Source organism: Entelurus aequoreus, linkage group LG11 (assembly GCF_033978785.1).
Source record: "Entelurus aequoreus isolate RoL-2023_Sb linkage group LG11, RoL_Eaeq_v1.1, whole genome shotgun sequence".
In the NCBI taxonomy this organism is placed as follows: Eukaryota; Metazoa; Chordata; class Actinopteri; order Syngnathiformes; family Syngnathidae; genus Entelurus; species Entelurus aequoreus.
In genome coordinates this window covers 8,077,725-8,085,722 of record NC_084741.1, presented here as the reverse complement: position 1 = coordinate 8,085,722, position 7,998 = coordinate 8,077,725, and the positions used below count along the sequence as shown (strand labels likewise).

The 7,998-nt window shown below is 37.6% G+C and overlaps 1 protein-coding gene across 1 annotated transcript in view; it reads left to right on the top strand.

The window, feature by feature from the left end:
- Nucleotides 1-7,069: 7,069 nt before the first annotated feature.
- The window catches only part of LOC133660549 (granulocyte colony-stimulating factor receptor-like), a 37,172-nt gene continuing 36,243 nt past the window's right edge, over nt 7,070-7,998 (top strand). Inside the window, exon 1 of the mRNA XM_062064095.1 lies at nt 7,070-7,196. The gene's annotated coding sequence lies outside the window, so the exon portion shown is untranslated. The remainder of the gene's footprint in view (nt 7,197-7,998) is intronic.

Here is a 7,998-nt window from a genome sequence, read left to right as displayed (position 1 = left end):
TGAAAGCCATTTCAGGTGACTACCTCTTGAAGCTCATGGAGAGAATGCCAAGAGTGTGCAAAGCAGTAATCAGAGCAAAGGGTGGCTATTTTGAAGGAACTAGAATATAAAACATGTTTTCAGTTATTTATTTATATTTTTTAAAAATTACATGTATATAAATATATATATATATATATATACATATATATATATATATATATATATATATATATATATATATATATATATATATATATATATATATATATATATATATATATATATATGTATATATATATATATATATATATATATATATATATATATATATATATATATATATATATATATATATATATATATATATATATATATGTATATATATATATATACTGTTTATATACATTTATTTATTTTTTATTATAAATAAATATATAAAAAGGTAAATTTGTATACTGTAAATATATATATATATATATATACATGTATTTTTTTTCAATTATAAATAAATATTTAAAAAGGTAATTTTATATACCGTAAATATATATATACATATATATGCATATATTAGGGCTGGGAATATTTGGGTGTCCCACGATTCGATTCAAAATCGATTCTAGGGGTCACGATTCGATTCAAAAACGATTTTTTTTCTCTTTTTTTTAAAAACAATACACAACAATACCATAATAATGCAATACAACTTAATTTTGGAGTTCTGAACTTGTAATTTCTTGCAGTGTTTATTAAGTGGTAATATGTCACATTTGTCCCAATGAACTTTATACCCTGATAAACAGCCATATTCAGTGATGACATCATTGATATAAAGAAGACAGGAGTTAACATGTGACAGGTAAAAAAATGATGTCGTCACAATACATCGATAGCTTATTATACTGAGAGCCAATATTTATGCCATGAATATTATTTTCACTTATTTTTGCAGCTAAGGGTTCAATAACCAAATGAAATAATAATCCAGATGCAGGACATCCCTGTTTTACTCCTCTTTTTAACAAAAAAGGTTGTGAAATATGATTATTGGTTTTGACTGATGCCATGGGCCTTGTATAAAGCATCTTAATCCATTGTATCAAATTATCTACTAATCCAAATGTACGTAATGTGCAAAACATAAATGAGCAGTTTATGCGGTGGAATGTCTTCTCCGCATCAACACTACATACTGCTGTGGGATAAAGGAGACTTCCAGCATAGTAAATAACATTCAACAATTTCCTTGTATTGTCTGAAGATTGTCGACCTTCCATGAAGCCAGTTTGGTCAGTAGGAATTCATTTTCCTATTACATTTGATAATCGTGTGGGTAAGATTTTTGCCAAGATTGAAAAGGATTGTCTATTGATGGAATACATAGATTTCAGCAGGATCTACCCCAGTCTGCTGACATGCAAGCAGAGTAGTAGATTTTTGTAAAAAGCTTTTATAATTGTAAAGGACAATGTTTTATTAACTGATTGCAATAATGTACATTTGTTTGAACTATTAAATGAACCAAAAATATGACTTATTTTATCTTTGTGAAAATATTGGACACAGTGTGTTGTCAAGCTTATGAGATGCGATGCAAGTGTAAGCCACTGTCACACTATTGTTCTTTTTTATGTTAATTTCTAATGATAATGTCAATGAGGGATTGCATTGTTATGGTATTGCTGTGTATTGTTTTGTTAGATTGATTAATAAAAATAAAAAAATAAAAAAATAAAATAAAATAAAATAATTAATTTAAAAAAAAAATCGATTTTTTAAAATATATATATACATATATATATATATATATATATATATATATATATATATATATATATATATATATATATATATATATATATATATATATATATATATACATATATATATATATATATTTGTTTGCAAACATTTTGGGAAAATGTATTCATCCATTCGCCTGGAGATGTCCTGGGAAGAGGTGTACCAAGTGGCTGGGGAGAGGGAAGTCTGGGCTTCTCTGCTTAGGCTGCTGCCCCCGCGACCCCGACTTCAGTTGAGTGGAAGAAGATGGATGGATTTTTTTGTTTGTTTGTTTGAAAAAAAGACAAACATTCCTCACCACTCTGGGCCTGCTATGTCCCGCTGTTGCTCACATCCATATCTTTATTAATCGATGATAAAAATAACACTGCACTGTATTACATATAGGACTTATTCTAACACTTAGTTTAGGCCAACAATATGTAGAATATGTGTTTAAAAAGAGAAGATACTTCACCTAGTTCTTGTATTGATAGAATCCCAAATGCATGGACTAAATTATTTCCCATAACAAATATGGTTATGCTCATTAATAACTATGATTTTGTCCAAATGAATGATATGACATGAACATATTGAAGGAGACTGCTTCAAAGTGACAGTTTGCATGACTCCGTGCATACTAACAATACTCTGTAGGAGAAGAGGAACAGAAAGTTGCACATTGCCACACTTTCAGCATCTGTCTGCTCCATCTGGGAGTCCAAGCTGTATTTTCAACAGCAGGTAATAATTGGAAACTCACAAAAGACAACAAGTACCCGCTAAATACAAATATTTTCTTTTTTTAATTACGAATTAGAGTGCATGAGACAGTTGAAAAGAAACCTGTAGCTTTCTTTAATTGAAAGCACATGGGCGTGTATCATCAAGTACAGGAGCTGCAATGTTGTAAGAGCAGTAAGCAGAAAACTGCTCAGTCGGCATTAAAGGCCTACTGAAAGCCACTACTAGCGACCACGCAGTCTGATAGTTTATATATCAATGATGACATCTTAACATTGCAACACATGCCCATACGGCCGGGTTAGATTACTAAAGTGCAATTTTAAATTTCCCGTGAAATATCCTGCTGAAAACGTCTCGGTATGATGACGCCTGCGCGTGACGTCACGGATTGTAGCGGACATTTTGGGACAGCATTGTGGCCAGCTATTAAGTCGTCTGTTTTCATCGCAAAATTCCACAGAATTCTGGACATCTGTGTTGGTGAATCTTTTGCAATTTGTTTAATGAACAATGGAGGCTGCAAAGAAGAAAGCTGTAGGTGGGAAGCGGTGTATTAGCGGCCGGCTGCAGCAACACAAACACGTAGCCGGTGTTTCATTGTTTACCTTCCCGAAGGATGACAGTCAAGCTTTACCATTGGCCTGTGGAGAACTGGGACAACAGAGACTCTTTCCAGGAGGACTTTGAGTTGGATAGCAGACGCGGTACCGTGAGTACGCATGAGCTGCGGCTTCCAAACATTTGATCTCTTGCCCGTACGTACGTGCCGCTATGTGCATGTCACGTACGTAACTTTGGGGAAATATATGTGCTGTATGAACTTTACGGAGGTGAACGTTACTTTGGGCTGTGGGATTGAGTGTGTTGTGCGGGTGTTTGAGTTGTATTGGCGGGTTATATGGACGGGAGGGGGGAGGTGTTTGTTATGCGGGATTAATTTGTGGCATATTAAATATAAGCCTGGTTGTGTTGTGGCTAATAGAGTATATATATGTCTTGTGTTTATTTACTCTTGTAGTCATTCCCAGCTGAATATCAGGTCCCACCCGCCTCTCACACCATCTTCCCTATCTGAATCGCTTCCACTGCCCTCTAGTCCTTCACTCTCACTTTCCTCATCCACAAATCTTTCATCCTCGCTGAAATTAATGGGGAAATCGTCGCTTTCTCGGTCCGAATCGCTCTCGCTGCTGGTGGCCATGATTGTAAACAATGTGCAGATGTGAGGAGCTCCACAACCTGTGACGTCACGCTACTTCCGCTACAGGCAAGGCTTTTTTTATCAGCGACCAAAAGTTGCGAACTTTATCGTCGATGTTCTCTACTAAATCCTTTCAGCAAAAATATGGCAATATCGCGAAATTATCAAGTATGACACATAGAATGGATCTGCTATCCCCGTTTAAATAAGAGAATCTCATTTCAGTAGGCCTTTAAAAGCGCTGTGAGTAAATTGTAAACATCACTGTGGAGGGGGGGCGTGGTCTGCGGGCCTGCCGCGGAGCGGGGGGTGTAAGGACCGGCCTCGAAGTCAGCGGCAGGTGAGTAGATTGCCCAGCTGGGGCTTGTTATCTAATCACCTGTCGCCTTTATTAGCAGCAGTCCTAGAATATATATTGCTGAAAAGCAACCGAGACTTGTGTGTGGCAATAAAAGTATACCGGGGTCAAGAAGATCCGTCGGCATCACAAGAACACACCACAAGAGGGAAACCTCCACAATCACGTTTCACAGAAAAAAGATGCATTTGGAAATGCATACAGAGGTGAATAAATCTGCCTGATTGTGACCACTCGTGATACTTGAAATGCATCATTTCAAAAAAACAACATCAGGAGGTTGCCTACAGCCACAGCTGCTAATATTTTTAACATAGCGCTCATTGTAGACCCCAGACTTAAGCATAGTAATAGCATATACCAGACCTGGGCAAATTAAGGCCCGGGGGCCACATGCGGCCCGTTAAGCTTTTCAATCTGGCCCGCCGGACATTCCCAATTTTTTTTTTTAGATCTTTAACATGGAAACTGTAGCTGCCATTATGATGTTTTCTAATCACCGTAAGTTTTGAACTATCATCATCATCATCGGCGGTCACTCGAAGTGAGTATGACGATCCTCCTGGTAGGGGAGTATCCCTTTATGGAGGATGACTTAGTTTAACATGGGGAGACTAGTGCACAGACAGTCACCACCCCATCCTTGACAGAAATTGGGTCAGTGTCCAGTGGCATGGAGTCCAAGACGACTGGGGGACCCTTTTCTGCTGCAGCCTTCATCCGCCATTGAGCCGTTGTGGTAGTTCTTACGTCTACCGTCTTCCGCCTGCTCCGCCGTTGAGGTCTTCACCGTATCCCTGGCTAGGGGGCAGTCAGGTTCTAGGCCTTTGCCAAGAGCCACCTGGGGTAACAGTAGTAAAGGGGTTGACCTCGTAGTGGAGCCTCCACTGCCGGATGCACTTTAACGTCATGCCCAGGAAATATACAAAGTATTTCAATGGTTGGAGTCTGTGCTTTTGCATGATATACTAGTTACTATGGTAATCGAATTAGTTACTATGGTAATGTAAGTCACAGCAGCTCAGACCAGGCACCAAGCAGTGTGGGTGGGGAGCGTTTCCACAGAGTGTTTCCAGAGCCTGAAATGTGGGTGTCAGGGACTGACGCGGAAGGAGATTTTTACAACAAAGTTCTAAAGCTTAGTGATATTTCACATATATCAGATTGTAGGTGGGTTTTTTGTTACCCTTCGTGTTCATCTTTCGCTGTGTTTGTTGCATTTTTGTTGCGTTTCACTTCATTGTAAAATATATGGATGGAGAGGGTGTGTTGTCAATATTCAGTGTTTTATCGTTTATAGTTAATATTGTAAATCCCACATTCCTTATTTTCATGTGCATTCTAGGTGTCTCATTCAGTACAAAAAAAATTAAATTCCATTCCGTTTTTTAAGGCATAACGTTTTTAGCATTCAATCAGACATTATTGTGAGTTTTTGTATTAGTGTTCATTAAAATCCGATATACCGGCCCCCAGACAGATTTGTTTCTCTAAATTTGGCGCCCTTGTCACGGCCAGGGCGCATTGGAATGCGCCGTCATCTTTGCGCCTTGCTTGCAGCGCCTCGAGACGCGCCCACGGCCGCGTCACCCCCACATGCCGGCAAGGCTGTGGGCGATCAGTAATCAGCGCACCTGGACCTGATGAGAGGGAGCTGTATAAAGGACCAGTGGACCCAGGGATCCAGGCGGGAACTTAGTTCTCATTGGTATACCGTAAGCCAGGGGTCACCAACCTTTTTGAAAGCAAGAGCTACTTCTTGAGTACTGATTAATGCGAAGGGCTACCAGTTTGATACACACTTCAATAAATTGCCAGAAATAGCCAATTTGCTCATTTTACCTTTAACTCTATGTTATTATTAATAATTAATGATATTTACACTTAATTGAACGGTTTAAAAGAGAAGAAAACACGTAAAAAATGACAATTACATTTTGAAACATAGTTTATCTTCAATTTCGACTCTTTAAAATTCAAAATTCAACCGAAAAAAAGAACAGAAAAACTAGCTAATTCGAATCTTTTTGAAAAAATTAAAAAAATAATTTATGGAACATCATTAGTAATTTTTCCTGATTAAGATTAATTTTAGAATTTTGATGACATGTTTTAAATAGGTTAAAATCCAATCTGCACTTTGTTAGAATATACAACAAATTGGACCAAGCTATATTTCTAACAAAGACAAATCATTATTTCTTCTAGATTTTCCAGAACAAAAATTTTAAAAGAACTTCAAAAGACTTTGAAATAAGATTTAAATTTTATTCTACAGATTTTCTAGGTTTGCCAGAATATTTTTTTTGAATTTTAATCATAATAAGTTTGAAGAAATATTTCACAAATATTCTTCGTCGAAAAAACAGAAGCTAAAATGAAGAATTAAATTAAAATGTATTTATTATTCTTTACAATAAAAAAAAATAAATGTACTTGAACATTGATTTAAATTGTCAGGAAAGAAGAGGAAGGAATTTAAAAGGTAAAAAGGTATATGTGTTTAAAAATCCTAAAATCATTTTTAAGTTTGTATTTTTTCTCTAAAATTGTCTTTCTGAAAGTTATAAGAAGCAAAGTAAAAAAATGTATGAAATTATTTAAACAAGTGAAGACCAAGTCTTTAAAATATTTTCTTGGATTTTCAAATTCTATTTGAGTTTTGTCTCTCTTAGAATTAAAAATGTCGGGCAAAGCGAGACCAGCTTGCTAGTAAATAAATACAATTAAAAAAATAGAGGCAGCTCACTGGTAAGTGCTGCTATTTGAGCTATTTTTAGAGCAGGCTGGCGGGCTACTCATCTGGTCCTTACGGGCTACCTGGTGCCCGCGGGCACCACGTTGGTGACCCCTGCCGTAAGCCAACAAGCTTTATGCTCTCTCCGCGTTTCTTCCCTGTGCTTGATTTGTCCCCTGTCTTCTCCCTTGTGCCCGCAGTGTTTTCCTTCCGTTTCCTTGGTTTTGAGCTGTGCATCTCGCTCCCTTGGACTTTCCCGCCCTGGATCTCGAATGTCTTCCTGGATCTCGACCCTGGACTTTTGGACGCCTCTCTCCTGCCCTCGACGGCTTGCTTGTGCACGGACTGCCCTCCTGCTTTGTCCCTCCTCTCGCTCTCCTCAACACTAGGTAACACACACTTCAGCTAATCATACACATAGCCTCACACATACACTCTCTTGGGTTTAGTCACACTCCATTTCCTTAGTCTAGTTATTAGTTAGTATTGTTTATTATTATTATTATTATACATAATAATAATAATATATATAATTATTATATATATATAAAAAATCATTGCACATTACTGCCCCCTGGTGTCTGTGTCGTCAACTCCATCTAGCCACACATAACAGGCGTGGCATATACAGTAATTTTGTACACTCAATGTTGTAGGCTTCACAAAAATATCCCCCACATACTTGACATGATTGGAAGGCAGCTTTACTGTTACCAAGTACAGTAAGTAACAAGGACGCTAATCGAAGGCGGCTTCGTCACTTAGACTTGGGCTTCAGGGGTGTAATTTCTCGGCTCGCTGAAATGTAGCGTGTAATGCCCAGCGGACGGAGAGCGTGACTTCCATTACTGCTGATTAGCAGAGAGGATCAAGCGAAATATGTCATTGCATGATAACTCGTTAATGTAATTTTAATTAGTGCCTACGCACCACACCCCGTACACACACACACACACACACCACACACACTTCCCTTGCCGCCCATCTTTTTGTCCTACGTTGCCTTGATTGAAAAGCCAACCAAGGCTTCACACATGATGCTTTGTAAAACACGTAGCGAGGAGGTGGATTCAAAGTGTCAGCATTTGAAATACGCTATAACAAGCTAATAAACAGGGGGCGGGGGGGCAAAAGGGGGCCAATGGTCAAGGTGCAGTTTATGGTCTTATTTGATAGCTTAGTTTAGTGGCG